Source organism: Haliaeetus albicilla, chromosome 9, assembly GCF_947461875.1.
Source record: "Haliaeetus albicilla chromosome 9, bHalAlb1.1, whole genome shotgun sequence".
Classification (NCBI taxonomy): domain Eukaryota; kingdom Metazoa; phylum Chordata; class Aves; order Accipitriformes; family Accipitridae; genus Haliaeetus; species Haliaeetus albicilla.
Genome location: NC_091491.1, coordinates 43633503 through 43649284, shown reverse-complemented (window position 1 = coordinate 43649284; position 15782 = coordinate 43633503). Strand labels below are relative to the sequence as shown.

Below are 15782 nucleotides of genomic sequence, written 5' to 3'. Positions count from 1 at the left end.
GTATGCTACTGCAAATAGCTTATTTCACATCCTTAGCCCTATAGGGTTTGGAAAGCGTGATTCTTCTGGCCTTTCACCGTTTCCCCCCTCGCTAGGCCACCATCCTGCTGTTGCAAAAAAAGCATGTTGTAATAACCCCTGCGCGCTGCCGGAGGAGGCGGTGGCTGCGCTGCCAGAGCGCTGCAGCACGCTCCGACGCACCCCGCGCCAGAGACCCCCCAGGTAAGAATTGTGCTTTTTACCCCACTTTGTGGCCCTTGCCGGCCGTGGAAATTTGCAACAGAATAGCGTACAGTTGTTTAGTGGGTTACGGTAAGTTGTTCAGAAAGCTAAACTGTTTTATTACGTCTGCATTTCATTGCGCCTACTTTGGCATACAGGTCTGGCGATCTTGAGATAAGTTAGGGACGATTCAAATAACACGTTAAAGAAATGAGCGCTAAATGTAAGATGCTGTTATGCAAAGTTTAAGTAACAAAACCCTGCAGTTCTGAAGCGTATTAGAAGTAGCAGTCAGATTTCAAAGCAGAGCCTTCGTGGCGCTTGCCGGGGGCACAGCGGGACCCCCATGGTGTGGAGCTCCTCCGGGACACCGAGCGAGCACCGACCCGCTCCCAGGAACACGCGGGACAGACCCGGCGCGGGAGGCGGCCCCCGCGGCGCCGGCGGGTCCATCTTTCTCTTTTCTCCTGGTTTTACTATCATTTTGTCAGTTAATCTCCTGTGCCGCTTACTCCGCTGGAAAAGTTGAGAGAAAGATTTTCACGTGCTTGCAAGAGCCCCATGGGTTGGTTGAACGGTTTGTTCTGTGCTGTTGGTGGAGCGGAGACAGGGCTGGATGCCTGCGCCGAGGCACCACCGCCATAGCTGTGCCGCGATTTGGGTGCGTTTCTCAACGGGGGCCGAGCGCTGCTCCCCCCGCACGGGGTCCCCCCCCAGCCCTGGGCGAGGCGGGTGGGTGCCCGTCCCCGGAGCATCGCTCCCCAGCCCCGCTCCGGCTCCCTGGGAGCCGTTGGTAAAGCCCACAAGAAATTAAACTGACATTACTCCGCTGAGAGTGAGCCCTCGGCTTCCTGCCGTGACATACGCTGCTGACAGCGAACGTCCCGCCGGTTTTCTGTGATTAAACACGGTGTTGGGTCGCTGGCAGGGCCCGCCTGGAGCGAGCACCCGTGCTGCCCCCCGTAGAGGTTAGAGTGGACCCCGGCACTGCCGGCTGGGCTCCAGCACAAACTGAAGAGCAATAAGGAAATCATCTTACAGAAAGTGCAAAAGACGTAGCATATATAATAATTATTTGCTGCGAAATTAGCCGTGTGGATTTTGCTCATTTATGTGCTTGTAGACTAGTAGAGATTTTGAGTATTTTATCACTTTTAACAAAAATATTATCACTTAATAGTTGCAGGAGGCTTTAAAATAAAAGGACGATACAGCGGAAGGGCCAAGTCTGAAATTTGTACGTTATCTTTACTAAAATGCACATACAAATAATATCATTAAAACAGGAAAAAAAAAATCTTTTAGCACTGTAGTGTGAAAGTGATGGCCTCCATGTTGCTGTGAAGCAGAAGCGGAAGTTCGTTACTGCAGAAGTTGCACCGTGCTAGAAGAGATGTAACGATTGCTTTCTTTATCGGGAAGACTGAACTTTAATGTCAGACCTTTTTGGGGAACTTGAATTTTGTGAGTGCTGAACAAGTAAGAGCATAATGAAGCTAACAGCTTCTCCAGGATCGTAATTGTGTTTGGTCTGTGTTTGAACTAACTTGCATATCTGCCTTTAATAAAGGCCAGGAGAAAAGGAAAAGTAGAGTACCAGGTTTTTTTGGTGACTATTGGATTGCAGCTATTTGGTACGATAAAATGAAGCCACAAGCCATACTTCAAGCTAGATGGATTTGCACTGTGATTTCTACTTATCTGTTTAAGACAGGGGTACGGCAGCACCCCGTACCCCTCGCGGGCAGGAGTTCTGCGGTCGGTCTGCAGCGAAGAGCAGCCCGGTGCTGCTGCCGTCAGCGTGCGGATCTCTTAATGTAGTTACCCTTTAAGTGCTCTGTTACTGCACATACTAAGGAGAGAAGCTTTGCTTTCGGGTGCACAGCTGGAAGTGCCTGTGCAGCTGGGCTCTTAACTGACTTTCTTTTGTGCTTTTTCTTTAGCAAAAGATTCCCGTTTGATTTGCGATCTTACTCAAGCAGGAGTTGGGGTTTGAAGTGAAGCGCTGGTGCAAGTTGAGCTGGAGGCTTTGGTCCTCACCGGCTGCCTGCGCATGGGTTTGTGCACCTCCAGTCATCTATGCCTGACCGCCTATAGGCACCGGGCCCCTATAGGGACCCTGAGGCTGCGTGGGGGGGCAGCAGGCTGCCAGGGTGGCTGCTTTTGTGGAGTAACGATTGAAAGATGGTTGCTGAGTTGGTGCTTAAAGTAGCCGTGGTTCCTGCATCACAGGTTACCTTCCTCTGTCCATACTGAATGTCTGAAGAAACCAGTCTCTGAAGGAGGGCTAGAAATGATCTACAAGGCATCCATAATACAAGTTTCTTAATTCTGCAGGCTTACGTCATCTCTCAGAGTATTTATCACATTTGTAGTGACAAAGAGAAAATGTAAATATATTTTCACTTTATGTCCCTAATGCCATGCCTGTTACAGCGTGCCCTATCGCTCAGTCTTCCGTTTAAACTTTTACCTTCAGATCATGTTGAAGTAGGACCTGAAGTGGGAAGTGCTTTTATTCTGCCTGAGGCACAGTTGTGCAGAGGATGCCCAGAGCCATCCTCATGCAGGGCACCCAGGACACGTTGGTGTCCCACTGCTGTGCTTGTGGGCTTCTGCCAGCCTTGGCTGGGTCATCACTGGCCCTGCAGCCTTCCTCGCCGGGGTTTCGGAGGGAAGGGCAAGCAACCATTGCACAATTTTCAGAGGTCAGGCTCTTGCTTCACTTGTGGCAGGCCTGCATTAGCTCAGCCAAGAGAGTTCCTCTTTTTTGCTCCAGTTGTAATAACACATAGTGACTCTAAAGCATAAAATGTCTCTCAAAATACTTTCTCTGTACACAACAGGTCTCCCTTTTCCCTTGTCTCCTAATTTACGTCTCTTTGTTTGAATGACATAAGAAGCTAAGTGTACAATGACATATTTCTTTATCCTCCTCTGCTGGAAGATAATTAGTCCATTGTCTTGATTGGTATCCCAGATGGTGATCATTATCATTATCGGATGATAATCTGGGAGACCCCTGGATCTGAGACTTCCTTACGCTTTCCTCTTTACCATGCCCTGCCCGGACATCTTGTTACTGCAGAGCTTGCGCTTGGCGTATGTGCTCTAGGGTTCAATCCCCTGTAACCTACATAAACCTACATGAAACAGAATACATTCACCTTATAGGATATAGTGAGAAAGGACATCACAGGCGCACAGGGCATAAACCCAACGATAAGGCAAACCGGAGCTGTACCGTGTCAGAGAAGGGATGTGTTTGAGCGGGGTTCCCAGCAGGATCAGCACCAGAACCGCCAGGCAGTGGCCGCTCCCCGGCAGGGCTGGGACCAGAGGCTGGCAGGGCTGCTGCCGTTGCGGGCAGCAAGTACCAAACCCAGCAGGCGGATCGCCGCGTGCTGTCACCTGAAAATGGACTCGACGGGAAAATGAAACTAAAAAAATCGAATTACCAGCACAACCAAATAATGGCTGTGGAGCTGGGCCCTTTAGACCGGGGGTGGAGGGGGCTGGGCAGGGAGCTGCCATTCCAGCTGTGCAGCTGTGAGCATCTTAGTGTCCACGTCCCCGCTCTGCTGCCGCTGCCGAGGCAGGACAAGGAGGCACAGTTTAGACACCAGTTATTTTTTAAAGCTAGCCCTGGGTATAGAAAAGATCATTTGTGCGGACACTGGTCTACCGAATTTATTTAAGAGAAATCTGGGCAGTGAGGAGTTTGTACAGAAAACTTTGCGACCGGAACAACTGCTTTGAAAATGCCCAGCGTACTGATGTAAGTGTACAGAGAGGAAACAGCCTCACGTATTTCTTTGTGATAGAACAGAAACAGGAAGAGCAACAATGATCCATTACAATATTCCTTCCCAGAGACTATCAAGGCGTGTGCAAGCAATGCTGAAGTTATCCGAGTGGTACATCTGTACCGCTGCTGCTTTATAGAATGACAGGCAAACTCATGTAAGTCAGGCAAATATAAAAATACCATGGGATACCAATTGTAATGAATTTTTTACTGATCTGGATTAACCTTCTTTGAAACACAAGTGTAAATTCATGGCATTTTTTCCTGAAAGAAAAATGAGTGTTTCTTTACATCCTTTCAGTCTCCAGCTCCTATAAAAAGGCCAAAAAAGATAAACAGAAAATATCAGAAAGCTCTCCCAGTCGGTGACGTGCCTTCACTTCCTCAGGCACTCAGCGCTCCAGGATGCTCCCCGAGGCTGCTCCGTCTGGGCAGCTCCCGAGGAGGGATGCTCAGGGCATCCCGTGTCTCTCCACGGGCTCAGAAGTGCTGTGCGGTCTGTTGCAGGGTGTGATTAGAGCACACAAAAAGAAAAGTTAATTATATTAATGCTAGGCTGTATAACAGAACAAAAAGCCTTAAGATGGAAACAGCTGGAGTTCTTGAGCAGGTAATATTATTTGTCTCCCAAGGTAAAGTGAGGAATTATTCATTAAAGCTGAAAAGCACTTTATCACCTCATTTCACAAAACATAACTCTTTGCTTGGTTCAGCCCCGAGTACGGATCAAGGAAAAAGGCAAATTTAAAGGCAAATTTCTTCTAGTCTCCAAGCCTAATAAATTCCAAAGCAAACAGCAAAGTGGTTTGGCTTATTCCGTTATGGATTGAAGGATGTGGTGGATGTAATTCTGAGCGATCATTTGAAATTTCAGAAGTCAGCAGAAGCTCAGTATCTATAAATGAATAAAAGTAGCATTCAATTGCAGTGGAGATGCCACTTTAGGACTGATTTTTTTCATTTGTAAGGTAAAAAATAAACGTATTCTGGAACAACTGGGTATGAGTAACAAGTGATGCTCAGAATTATAAACACACATTACAAGATTTGGGGGAAGAGACAAGCATGAGAGGGAGAAGATGGAAAGACAAAGTTCTAGCATAACTACAACCCCCAGTGTCTTTGGTAGAAGAAATAAAGTTGGAACAAGGTGTCTGTGTTGATAGAGATGTTTAACACAAGCAAGTTACACTCCTGATACTGGAGATAAACCCTTTGTGTTCTTCCTTGTCTTCTCTGACGTCGATGTGCCTTGTAGTTTCCTTGTAGTCTGCTATTCATGTTGACTGGGGATGAACACCAGCCTCGCAGGTTAAAAAACATGTGGCATGAAAGCCCCAGTCTGCGGAAACAGAGAGAGGCTGAAATTAAACCACGCCTGAAAATGGGAGCCTGCCTGGGGGGAGGGAGATGGTGTATTTATTTTCCAGCAGCAGGGCACCCTTGCACGACCGCTGCTTGTCACAGCATCCAGCCCCGAGTGCTGCTGGAGCCACCGTGTGCTTCCAGTTGAGAGAACCCCGGTCGGTAGTAACGAATAGAAGGGATCAGAATTCAGAATAAAGTCACCAAGGAGCACAAGGCATAAAGGACAAAGGCACTCGGGATGTCTGGTGTTTCCACGCAAAAGGAGGTGAGGAGGGAGAGAGATGTGGGGCATGGGCCATCCCAAGCAGCATGTGCACCAGAGCATTAAATGAGCCCCTTCGGTGAAGTGTCCGTGCTGGACTGCGGCACTGGCCTGAGGTGTGAGGGAGCTGGAAGGATGATCAGACCAGATTTGAAAACTTAACCACGGAAAAGCCTTCTATAGTTTTTTTGCGTTTTAATTTCTGAAGCGTGTGGTACCCAGCTCCTTGCAGCGGCCCTGAACCCCTTCCCTCGCCACGCATGCCCCCGTGCTGCAGTCCCTGCCGGTGAAGGACCACTGCATGACAACCACGGGACTTCAGAAAAAATTGCCTCCTTGTAGACATGATGATGATGTCTTTTTGGCATGGTGCAGGTGATGCTGACAGCAGAACTTGTTTATAGGATTCACACTCTTTCTCTCCATGAACACTCATTTATTTGATGACTCTTAATTTTCACAACCCAAGTGAGGAGAAAGCTCTGTGGAGGTGGAGCTGCGAGCGTTTGACATGTCCATTTTATAATGCTTTCCAAACCTAAGAGCGGTTAAAGCCTCTGTGGAAGGTGCCTGGGGTAACCGTCATCCCCGCGGAGAGGCGGGAGCGCAGCGCTGGCGGCCAGCGGCCGTGGGCAGCCGCGCTGGTCATCCGGCAACCTGCCGCCGAGAGACCTGCAGGCCGGGGGCCAGCATCAGCCTAGGCTTCGGCACCCGTGGGAGCTGCTCGGGCAGAGCCTACGCCGAGGGGGAAGAAGGGATTTCCTTGTCTTGACTAATTGGCCTACCGTTACATTTAGTAACAGGGACCAGGGAGGAACAGAAACTGTTGGAGGGCACACCATAAGGTAACAGTTCTCTGAATTGTTCCCTATGGAAGAAAACAGAAATTGAAATTAAAAGTTTAAGGGAAAAGAGAATAACTGAGGGGTTTTTTTTGAAAATGTATGTGTATATGCATTGAAATATACTCAGCCTTATCAATAAACAGTTGCTTCATACGATCTAATACTCGGGGAAAAAATACTAAGCAAAAGGTCTCCTGGAATCAGTGCAAATATTTGTAGGGTTTGGGTGTGAGTTTGGCTAAGACACGACTGCTGCCTTGATATCACAAGACAAAGTCAGAGAATCCTGCCACTGACTTTATTAAAATGGTAAAATATAGAGAACTGAAAAACACAGTTTTCAAAGGCACGGGACTCTTTTATGGCAAAAGGCAAAAAAAAAAAAAAAGACTTAACAATGTAAGAGGTATATTGTGAGCCTCAGGGATGGAACAGACTGCACACTGTAAAAGAGAAGTATAGATCAAAAAGAGTAAACCTCGGCAGGGTCAGAGGAAGAAAGAGCTAGAAGAGGGACCACAAAAGGTCACTTAATCCATTCCCTCGCCCCAGGCAGGATGGAGTGTACCTAAATCACTCCTCGAGACGAGCGTCTCACCTTGATTTAGTACCCTTGTCAGTCCTTTTTTCCCCCTCTAAGTCCAGCCTGACTCTCTCTCCCTGCAGTTTAATGCCATCTTCTTGTCCTCACCACCATAAATACAGAGACGAGATTGTTCCCTGCTCTTTATAGTGTCCTTAAATCTTGGAAGATCATTGCCGTGCTTCCTCCAGTCTTGGCGTCGGCAGGGTGTTTCCAGTTCTTTCCATCGTTTCGTCCCCACCGCCGTCCCTGGAGCTCCGGTCCCGCTTCCCGTGGCCCAGTGGGCCGACACCGGTGGGCCCGGACCCCGCGTGTCCCCCGGCACCCCCCCCGCCCGGCAGCCTGCCTGCCTCCCTGCGTATTTAGGTGTACGTCCTCCTCTTTTTCCGTCCCTTAGGTTAGCGCCAGGTTGGTTTGCCGAGATCCCTTCCGGCGCGGCCCTCGAGGCGAGCGTCCCGCAAGCGACGCGTCCATGTTGCGTCCGACCGCTCGACGTTACCGCAGCTCCTCTTTCTGCGCCGCTCCCCTCGGCGTCGCCGGCGTGGCGGTGCCGACGCCTGCCCGCGCGACGCTCGGCAGAGCAGAACCGGGGCCGCGCGGGCGCAACCGCGCCATCGGCGACGCGCTTTCTTTGCCAAGAAAGGGCGGGAAAGGGGACGGGAGCGCGGCCTTTTTTGCCTGCTCTGGGAAGAAGATCAGCACTGCGGCCTCACGAGAGGAAAAGCGTTTTGGGGGGGCGGGGGGCTGTCTGGAAAAACCAGTACGGTAAAGGGGAAGGCAGCCTGAGCCCGCTGGCGGCGACGGCCCCGCGGCGCAGGCCGGGCTGTTTTGCCGGAGACGTTTTCCACTCGCTTCCCTCCCTCCCCCCGCTCTGCCTTTTTTTTTTTTTTTTTTTTTTCTTCTTTCCTCCGAAACCGGAGGCGGCGGCGGGGCCGGGCACGTGTGCTGGGGCTCGGGCACCGTGACTCATGAGGCGCCGGGCCGCTCCGCCGCGGGGAGGATGAAGGAGGCGAGTCCCCGGGGGAAGGGCAGCCCACGACGCCTCCGCTCTTCACCTTTTCCTCGGTTTTGCGGCGCCCGGATCCCGGAGGTTGCGCCCGGCTCAGGTAAGCGCGACCGGGCCGGGGCTGGGCCCGGCCTCCCCGCGGGGCCGGGGCCGGGGCCCGGTCTCCTCCCGGGGCCCGGGGCTGCCGGCAGGGCCGCGGCCGGGGCGCGCTTCCGGGCGGGGCGGGGGCGGCGGCGGAAGCCGGGGCCGGCGCGGGGAGCCCGGGCCGCCGCCGCCGCCGCCTCCCTCTCCTCCTCCTCCTGCTCCCTCCCTCTCTCCCGCCCGCCGCGCCGGCGGCGCTGTCAGCATGCGCCCCTGACTGGGCCGGGCCGCCGCGGCCGCCACCGCCGTCCCCGGGCAGGGCCGCCGCCCGCCCGCCCGCTCCCTCCGCGAGCATGCCCCTGAGGTGAGTGCCGGCGGCGGCTGCAGGTGCCCGGGGGGGGGGGGGCCGCTACCCCCGGCCCGGCCCGGTGCGTGGCTGCGGCGGGGCCCGCGGGCGGCGGCCTGCCAGGGGCGGCGGCTCCGCTCGGCTCGGCTCGGCTCGGCGCGGGGGGCAAGAGGCCGGGCTCCGCCGGGGCGGGGGGGGGGGTCCGGGAGCGGCGGCCCGCGCCTGCCCGGGCGTCCCTTGCTGGGGGAGGCCGGCCGTGGGAGCCGGCCACGCGTGACTCCTCCCGGGAGGCGGGAGCCCTTCCCGGCCGTGCGGGGCAGGTGCGGGGCCGAGCGGCCTCTCCCCGGGGGCGAGGGCGAGCGCCGGGGGGGCGGCAGGGCCGGGCCGGGCCGGGGGTGTCCGCGGGAGGAGGCGGCGGGCCGCCCCCGCCGGGGTGGGCCGGCGTCCTGGACGCGCGGGTGCTCCAAAGCAGCGCCGTGGTTTAGGTTGGATTTTTAAAGACGACGGTAACTTCGAGGGGACGTCGCCGGTCTGGGTGCGCGCACGTGGCGGTGTCGGGGAAAAATCCCGCCTTGATAAGGCGCTCGCTGTGCTGCCCGCATCTTTGGGAGCTTCTGGATTAACCGGGTGGAAATAGAGCGTTGGGGCTTGGGCTTTTGTTTTTTTTAGAGAGTTCTTGAATTCAGAACTTTGTTTTGCATCTAGTTGCTGCAAACAAATCAGTTTGTTAAGATGTTAGTATAGCGGGAGAGAAAGACGCAGGGATGTTGTCTGTGTGAAATAGTTATTTTAGAAGAATGCATGATTATTTCTTTTAGAAAGAAATTATTTCTTTTGGTGATTTTGTTTGAGGGGGGAACTATGCTGCAAAACGTGGCGGCAGCAGCTGGACACAGGTGACGAAGAAGCAGAGAGAGTGAAACTGTCTGAGCAGCTTTAACAAAGGGATGTAATGGACAGGAGAGGGCTATGTACATAACGAATAATAACGGCGAATAAATAACTGGACTATATCTTCTTCAGCACTACGGAGAAGAGGTTCTAATGGAACAACAACAAGTTCCAAAGTGACAAGGAAGTAATTTGCATAGTGAGTAATTAACCGATGGTACTTATTACTGCAGGGGAAGTTTGAGGGTGAGAGTCTGAGGTTGGGCAGTTGGAAGCTGGGATGGATCGCAGGTGCCCGCCGGGGCTGTCTGCTTGTGTTTGGTAATGACCCTTGCCAGACCTGCTGACAGAAAACAGTATTACGACAATTTCAAGTAGATAAAAGAGAAATAAATTAAAGGCTTGGCATCCCCAGTTTCACTGAAATGGGTGACAGGACTGCTGTCTGTGGAAGGTTGGGACCTACCAGTGCAGAAACGCGAGGTGTCGGGAGTCTCTCCGCTTGCAGGGCGGTGCTGGGAGCGCTGCCCCTGGGTTTTCTAGGGAGCGGAGCACCCCAACACTCCGTCTGGAGGGGACAGGGATGCTGGGCGCGTGCTGAGCTGAGCTCTGCAGTTGCAGCATGTGCTTTTGCAATTTAAATTTTGCGAGGCCTGTGTCACTGCTTTCCTCGGCTCCTGTTGGATCAGGTGTAGGCTAGAAGGTTGTAAAATGGAATTGGACTTCCCTGGATTTAAAGGCTGGGCTTCTGAGCTACAAAACTTCTTCAGGCTTAGTTGAAACAAAAGGTGATTAAATAGAAAAGCGATGGCGATGACTAAACATTTGAAGTTTCATAACCAGTTAGTCTTCAGACTTGAGAATATTTTGAAAACTTATTACCCCGTAGGCTGTATGTATGAATTAACAGTAATCGTGGAGCCTGCCTAGTTTTAGGTGACACGTAAAAGTACAGGATTGTGCAGTTGTTATTTACTCGGGCTACTGAGGAAAGATAAACAGGCAACAGATTTCTTAGTCTGATATGAGAGGAAGAAGGTGACAGGGCATATTTATTGTCTCATTTCCTTAAAGCCATCATTAGATTAAATTCATTTTGAATGGCAGGCAAGGGTCTGAGTCCAAGGATGCTTTGTTGTACTACGAGGCAGTTGAATCGGTGGGCAAAATTGGGGCATTATGTGAGCAATTTGTAATTCACTGGTGTCAGCAAGCAGTGCCAAAGCTGTCCTGTGAGAACTCCCCTCAGCAGCAGCGGAGGGTATGGTTTCCATACATCCACCGCATAGTGCTGGCGTTCCCTGCGGTGGGAACAGCCTGGCTTTGTGATTTCTTTTCATTTACCCACAAAATCCTCCTTTATGCTCGCTGTCTTAGAAGTGTTGTGAAGCACCGCTGTGCCACGTGCCGCCTAGGCGTGAGCTTCGTGTTTTTCTGGGCTGAAAGCTGTATTGCAAACACGGGAGATCACCAGTTCAGATGTATCTGACAGCTGCCTACAGCTCGGACCCTCCTAGGCAGATGCCTGACTCGCGTTCTTCACCCTCATGACAGAAGACGTTAGAGTTTTAGATCTGGTAGATTAACAAGGTAATGGATAGTACCTATCTTCAGGAGTATCAACAAAGCAGTTTAATTAGTGGAAGCAGAGAACTTTAATTTAAAATTTCTCTGGTACATTATTATCTAATTGCAGAAGTAATCAGAATCGTAATGCAGAATAGCCTTTACTGAAAGGTTTTTCTGTAGGCAGTCTGGGCCAAGAAGTTACTGTTCCGCTGACTCGCTGCCGTCACGGTGCGGTGTTGTGAGGGCTTTCAGCCCAGTTCATCCTGGTGAGACTGAGGAGATCGCGAAAGCATAATCCTAAGCAAGATGCTGGAACGGGGGTTTGGTAGGGTGCCCTGCAGGATCCTGGAGTACCTTGCCATCCCAGCAGCCGCAGCACGGGCGCCTCAGAAAGGCTGGGGGTGCGGGTAAGGCTCTGCGCTGGGCTGTGGTCAGCGAGGGGCACGCAGCCCTCTGCTGCTGCCTGGGGGGGGCACGTAAAAATTTCAGGGGTTTTTGCTGATTTTTCTTTAGACTGGAAGTGATCTTAGTTCATTCTGCTTTGGGAGGTTCAACAATATAATCAGAAATAAATTGGTGTGAATCAAGCCGCTTCAAACCTTAAATGTAGACGTTCATTTTCCATTTTGGAGAAAGGTTAATTTTGTTTTGCGTTACTCCACCTCTTGAATTCTACTACTTTGTTGCTTTACTAAGTCTCAGATGCTGTTCATCATCGTCTAGTATTACTAGGTAACAGTTACTGAGTTTATCTATATTCTGCTTCATATAGCGAGGCCAAGGATTGAATAAACTAACATTTTTAGACACCTCCGTGACAAATACCACACACTGACAAGCATTTGAAAGTAGCAGGTGCTGCTGTTGCTTTCTTTTAAAACCTGTTTTGCATGGAGGTTTCTGGTGCTTGTCCAGTTTGCATGTCTCAGGAGCACCGAAGATGCTACTTCCCAAAATTTCATAAGCAGGGAAGATACTATTGAAAAGAATCTGTAATGTCATTCACTGCAGTCTGTCCTCCAAGTGGTTTTGAGCGGACTGGTAAACGTACTGTTCTGTGGCCTTTGCAGAGTGTCCCAGCTGCATCGCTTTGCATCCCAGCATCTGGTGCGAATCCGACTTCCCTGAACTTAGAGCCCATGTATATTGGAAACCTGGAAAATAAATCTGAAGTACAGGAGATGGTGATGCATCACACCAAACAGCTGAAACAAACATTAAATAGTCAAAAGGGTGTTGCTCCACAGAGCCATTATTTTGGTTGCCCAGAGGAGGCAGACTGTTAAAGCTGCATGGTTTTTACAGTACTGTCCAGAACAGCTTATGTGGCCACAGTAAAGGTTCTTGTATGTGTGGTGTAGATGAAGATCTCGTGGCCAGTTCAGATTAAAATAATACACTTTCCTCTCTGTTTTTATTTCCTTTAAGTACTGCTTTTATTCTGCTGCTTCAGATTGAATGCAGAGGTGGTAAGGACACAGGAATGCCTGTAATTAGAAGGATGAGCCTTAGCACCTCTTGATGCCCAGAATAGGGAGGGTGTGATTGCTACTTAGGACCTGCATGTATAAACTGCGAAAGTCGTTTTTCTAACAGTGCTAACCCCGAGGAAGTCACACGTGTTGGATTATAAAAGACGCTTTGCAGTAACTATGCATTACTTTCAAAGGCTTAATATGTGTTTTCCTTTGCCTTGTGCACATTTTAAATGCAAATGCTATGAAGAGATGATTTTGCTGTTAACAAAGACCAGCTCATTAAAACAAAACAAAAAAAAGTTCTGTTCCCTTTTGTTGTCATATTTTTATGATTTTTGTCCATGACGAGGATGACTTCTGTAACTATGAATATTTATCAAAAAGTTGCTGCAACTAACTCTTGTCCAGAAGGAATTTTACTGTGGTTGTATTTTTCTATATTTTTATGACTGTTTTCCAGTATGAACGAGGAAGGACACTCCTATCAGTGGTCAGGTGTTGCCTGAAATAAGCTGGTTTTGTGCTGTGGTTCGTTTGTAAGCGGTGGCAGAATAATCCTGCACACAAACGTGCAGGTGCTGCCAGAGGGCTCAGAGATCTGCCGGAGTGCGAGCAAAGTTTGTGTGTGTAGATCCAGCATTTTGGCTAATGTGCTTTATACACCTAACAGCTGTCAGGTGTGGAATGGGGCTGGGTGTGATCGCTTCCCTAGGGACTCCTATGTGCAAATCTGTCCTGCTATTTCCAGCCCAGTGGAGGGGTGGCAGGGGGACCCGAGGCAGGCAGAGGCTCCAGGGCTTTCCTTTGCCTGCATACGTGGTGGTCTCCACTATTTGTGTTCCTTAGGGATTAGAGCAGTTGCCTATGATTATTTTTTTTATTTTATTTTATTAACAATTATATATTATGAACTTAGTTTCCCAAGTAATGCAGTAAAGTAAACAACATTTCCTTCCTACTACCCCATCATTATTTACTGAAAGGATAAACATGTGAATAGTTTTTTATTGCTATCCTCGGTGACATTTGGAAACTGTTCTGCCGTGCAATATGTGCAATTGTAATTCCCATTAGTGTCAATGAGAGTTCACAGCAATTAACAAGGAAAGAGAAGGGACTGTTAAAACTGTGGCACAGTTGTGATGAAACTTGAATACATCCCAAGATAAAAAAATACACATTTAATATAAAGAGTTGAGAGGTGAAGGTTTTGCATGTGGCATTTTAAAATGGAGCATGGTGCCTGGTAAGGATGTTCAAGCAAGCAGTCGATGTCGCCCCTTCCCGTTCTACCTTCAGCAGTTTGTGTAGGGTGATCGTCTTAGTCATTGCTTTGCTTGGAGAATAAAGCCAGTGACAAATGTTGTTCTACGCTGTTATGCGCATTCAGAACCAGCACAGTAAATTTTCCTCCTCTGAAGCTGATGTGAAATTTCTTCCATAGCTTCAGTGGAAACAACAGGAGAGCAGCATCAGCAGGGCTGAGCTGGTGCAGGTCGACACATGGAATGCTGCCTGCGCCCATCAGGCTCTTTGGTGACTGTGTGTGGGTTTGATGGGTGCTGGCCTCAGTATGAAATCCAGCTATGTATCAGGAGAATTGCTTTTCCTCTGGGATCAATTTTTTTTTGTTGTTTAAACATTTACTTGCTGTCAGCTACTACCCTGTGAAATAGTCCATGTTTCAAATTATGTGCGTATGCTGCATTGTTATAAAAGACTGTTTTTATCCAAAATATCTTGATTTTAGGTAGCTGGGAAAACTCACTTTTACTCTACTATAGAGAAAAAAAAAGTCAAAGTTTGCAATAGATATAATCTGTCCTCACTGAAGTCTAACTTAAGTTCTCACTAAATGCAGCTTGAATTTTTAATAGGATATTTGCTATTTGGTATTAATTAGAAATATCAGCAGCAGTTTATAAGGTAAAAGTATAGTTCTGTCACTAGGATGCTAAATAGCGGGCTGCATGTTTATTTTCGTTTGAATCTACAGATCGCACAGGAAAACTGAGGAAGCCAGGGCTGAGTAAACCACAATTGGCTGTGAGTTTTGTGTAGCCAGATTATCATTTCCGTAAGCCAAGTATATAATCAGCATTAACCCAGCGTGGGGACATGGGCAGTGCCGCTGCACAGCCCCCCATGTCTGTGTGTCCTTCTGCAGCCCCGCTACCTCCCAGAGCTGCCAGTCGCTGCTGGCGAGAAGTCTCGGGGAGAAACAACTTCCAGCCCTTATTTGAGCACTGTCAGAAAGCGTGCAGCTGCCGGTGTTGCTCTTAGGACCTTCTGCTTTTGGCAAATATGCCAAATACTTGTTTTCACAGAAAAATATTTTGGGACGTAAATATGCACGCTGTATATCGGTGGCTGAATTGGAATGAATTTCTGCACAATAAAAAGAAATAAGTACTAGACAGGTTAAAATATGTCTAATCGTTTGACAGCTTGAAAACTGAGCTCTCACATAGCCCTCCATTGCTAGCCCAGCTGTACTGGACTCATTTTATCAATTCTTTCTTGGAATTTACAGGTGGCAGTTTAAACTTCTGCATAGAGTCCAGCTTTTCCTATTGGAAGCATACCTTACTGTCTGCCCCGAGGGAGACTGCTGCTGTAAAAGGAATTTTTTTTTTTCCCTTATGTACTTGTCAGTAACATTACATTCAGAGTTAGTTCTTACAGAAGTGCGTCAGTCTTGCTTGCAGTGGCACAGAAAAAAATTAACAGAGCATGCACTGAATTTTCCCCTTATCTCAGTATACCACATTTTATGTATCTTGTAGTGAGATGTTTTGTTTCTACGGTTTCAGACTTCATGTTTCAGAAGATTAATAGACTTAGCAGCTCTGTTTGCTAAGCTTAGCGATGATAACAATGTAATAAGTCATGAGACGGTCACAGATCATCTGGCAAGGCAAAATATGCCTTGGGCTTGAACTTGGAGCAGGTATTACTTGGAGAGAAAAGTAAAATGTCGAAAGCATTATAAATAATTTGTCCTGGCTTGGGTGGCTCGAAGTCCAGGTTTGCCCGAAGACCCTGCTCAGGAAGCTCAGTTGATGGCATCTGCGTTCACCCTCTCTACATACCCACAGATGAGAGACAGCGTTTTTAAAGTACACGTATGGTATTTAATGCAGCAAGTGCAGAGCACAGGATGGTTCCTCTGGCTGCGCTCGGCCGCAGGTGCCCCCGGTGCGGGATGGAGGAGCGGAGAGCAGCGCGGTGCTGGACCCTGGGCTCCCGCCGCCCTTGCTGCCCGTGCCGCGTGGAGCGGCTCCGCACATTCCTGCGGCGCTGCTGGCTCCCGCGCAAGTGAG

The 15782-nt window shown here is 49.6% G+C and overlaps 1 protein-coding gene across 10 annotated transcripts in view; it reads left to right on the top strand.

Moving 5' to 3' along the window:
- The first annotated feature begins 202 nt into the window (after positions 1-202).
- Positions 203-15782, top strand: part of MBNL1 (muscleblind like splicing regulator 1) — a 110163-nt gene continuing 94583 nt past the window's right edge. For 2 of the 10 annotated variants that reach the window (XM_069792955.1, XM_069792952.1), the window contains exon 1: positions 7993-8194. The gene's annotated coding sequence lies outside the window, so the exon portion shown is untranslated. Of the gene's footprint in view, positions 223-7986; positions 8195-8394; positions 8540-15782 lie in introns of those variants that run through there. The other 8 variants (XM_069792960.1, XM_069792957.1, XM_069792964.1 and 5 more) reach the window with 6 other exon arrangements.